Source organism: Galeopterus variegatus, unplaced genomic scaffold (assembly GCF_000696425.1).
Source record: "Galeopterus variegatus unplaced genomic scaffold, G_variegatus-3.0.2 Scaffold1964, whole genome shotgun sequence".
In the NCBI taxonomy this organism is placed as follows: Eukaryota; Metazoa; Chordata; class Mammalia; order Dermoptera; family Cynocephalidae; genus Galeopterus; species Galeopterus variegatus.
This window is the reverse complement of record NW_007728075.1, coordinates 313,186-316,042: the sequence shown is the minus strand read 5'-3', so window position 1 is coordinate 316,042 and position 2,857 is coordinate 313,186.

Here is a 2,857-nt window from a genome sequence, read left to right as displayed (position 1 = left end):
TACTCCAAGATCTAATACAATTGAATAAGTCACACAAAGGCTGAACTACCACACTCACAAGTCTCTCAGATCCAAACCTCAAATGCCCAACCTGACTGTCAATATAGAACACTTCTACAGGAAAGAGTCTCTCCCTTCAAAAACCGCTCCTAAAATTAAAAGAAGCAACTACACCACCAGATGCCCAGACATCAACACAGAGATATGAGAAGCATGGAAAACAGGGAAACATGACTCTCCATAAAGAAGACAACAATTCTCTAATGCCAGACCCTAAACAACAGGAAATCAGTGTATCACCTGAAGAGGAATACCAAATGGCAATACTAAGGAAACTCAACATGATGGATGAAAAAAATAGGCAGAAATCACAGTGAAGCTAAAAAAAAAAAAAAAGCAATCCAGGACAGGTATGAGAAATTCAACAAAGAGATAGAAACAGTAAAAAAGAATGAAGCAGAAATCCTGGAACTGAAGAATTTATTTTTAAAAATACAAAATAAAAAATACAACTGAAAGCATAAACAGCAGGCTAGAACAAGTGGAAGAAAGAATTTCTGAACTAGAAGATAGGCTTTTTAAATTAACACAGTTGGAACAAAAAAAAAGGAAAAAAAATTTAAAGATGAAGAAAACCTACAAGATCTTTCTGATAACCTTGAGCATACAAACATCCATAGTGTGGGAGTATAAGAAGGGGAAGAGAACAGAAAAGGTATTGAAAGCCTATTTAATGAAATAGCTGAAAACTTCCCAAATATTGAGAGAGATACATTCTCACAGATCCAGGAAGCTCAAAGATCCCCAAAGAGATTCAATCCAAACAGGACCTCCCTGAGACACATTATACTCAAATTTTCAAAAGTCAAAGACAAAGAAAGACGTCTAAAAACAACAAGAGAAAAGTGTTAAATCCCCTGTAAGGGAATCTCCATCAGGCTGACAGCAGACTTCTCAACAGAAACCTTACAGGCCAGGAGAAAATGGAATGACATATTCAAAGTGCTAAAAGAAAAAATAAAACTGCTATACAGGAATACTGTATGCAGTAAAGGTTTCCTTCAGAAATGAAGGCAAAATAGTATCTTTTTCAGACAAACAAAAACTATGTGAATGACCAACACAAGACTGTCCCTTCAACAAATCCTCAAGGGAGTCCTGCATCTGGAACAAAAAAGCAACAAAAGAATATAGAACAACCATGAAGAAATTAATAAAATGGCAGAAATGAGGAATAACTTTCAATAACATTCCTGAATATAATGGATTAAATTCCCACTCAAAAGATATAGACTGGCTGAATGGATTAAACAATTAGACTCAACTATACTGCTACTTGAAAGAAACTCACTTCACCAATAAAGACACACATAGAATAATAGTGAAGGGATGGAAAAAGATATTTCACACTAAATCAAAAACAAGCAGGAGTTGCCATACTTATATAAGATATAATAGACTTCAAACCAAGAACTATAAATAAACAAAGAAGGACATTATATAATGATAAAAGGATCAATGCAGCAAGAAGATATGACAATCATATATATATGCACCCAACATCAGTGCATTCAGATATATAAAGCAACTGTTATTGGATCTAAGGGGAGAGATAGACCCCAACATAGTAACAGCTGGGGACTTTAACATGTCACTCTCAGCATTGGACAGATCATCTAGGTAAAGAATTATCAGAGAGGGCCGGCCCGGTGGTGCACTCGGTAGAGTGCGGCACTTGGGAGCGCGGCGGCGCTCCCGCCGAGGGTTCGGATCCCATATAGAGACCGGTCCGCTCACTGGCTGAGTGCGGTGCGGGCGCGACACTGAGGGTTGCAATCCCATTGCCGGTCGCGGTACGGGCGCGACACCGAGGATTGCGATCCTGTTACCAGTCACAAAAAAAAGACAAAAAGGAAAAAAAAAAAAAGAATTATCAGAGAAATACTGGATTTAAACAGCACTCTAGACCAAACGGACTTGACAGATATATACAGAACATTTTATCCAACTACTGCAGAATGTACATTCTTCTCATCAGTACTTGGATTATTCTCTAAAATAGACCACATGTCAGACTACAAATTAAGTCTCAACAAATTTTAAAAGTTTGAAAGCATATCAAGTATATTTTCAGATCACAATGGAATGAAATTAGAAATCATCAACAAGCAAAACTTTGGGAACTATACAAATACATGGAAATTAAACAACATGCTCCTGAATGACCTATGGATCCAAGAAGAAATTAAACAGGAAATCAAAAAATTCCTTGAAACAAATGAAACTACACAGTACAACTTACCAAAACCTATGGGATAGTGTGAAAGCAGTACTCAGAGGGAAGATTATTGCAACAAATGTTCACATCAAAAGAACAGAAAGACTTCAAATAAACAATCTAACATTACACCTCAACAAACTAGAAAAACAAGCACAATCCAATCCCAAAATTAGCAGATGGAAAGAAGTAATTAAGATCAGAGCAGAACTAAATGAAATAGATACCAAAAGAATGATGCAAAAGATCAATGAAACAAAAAGTTGGGTTTTTTGAGAAGAAAAATAAAAACAAAAAAACAAGCCATTGCCTAGATTAACCAGAAAAAGAAGAGAGAAGACCCAAATAACAAAAATCAGAAATGAAAACCGAGACATTACAACTGATACCACAGGGCCGGCCCGGTGGCGCACTGCTACAGTGCGCCGCTTGGGAGTGCGGTGGCGCTCCCACCGAGGGTTCGGATCCCACATACAGACCGGTTCCCGCTCACTGGCTGAGCGAGGTGCGGGCGCGACGCCGAGGGTTGCGATCCCGTTGCCGGTCCCGGTCCGGTACGGGCGCGACACTGAGGGTTGC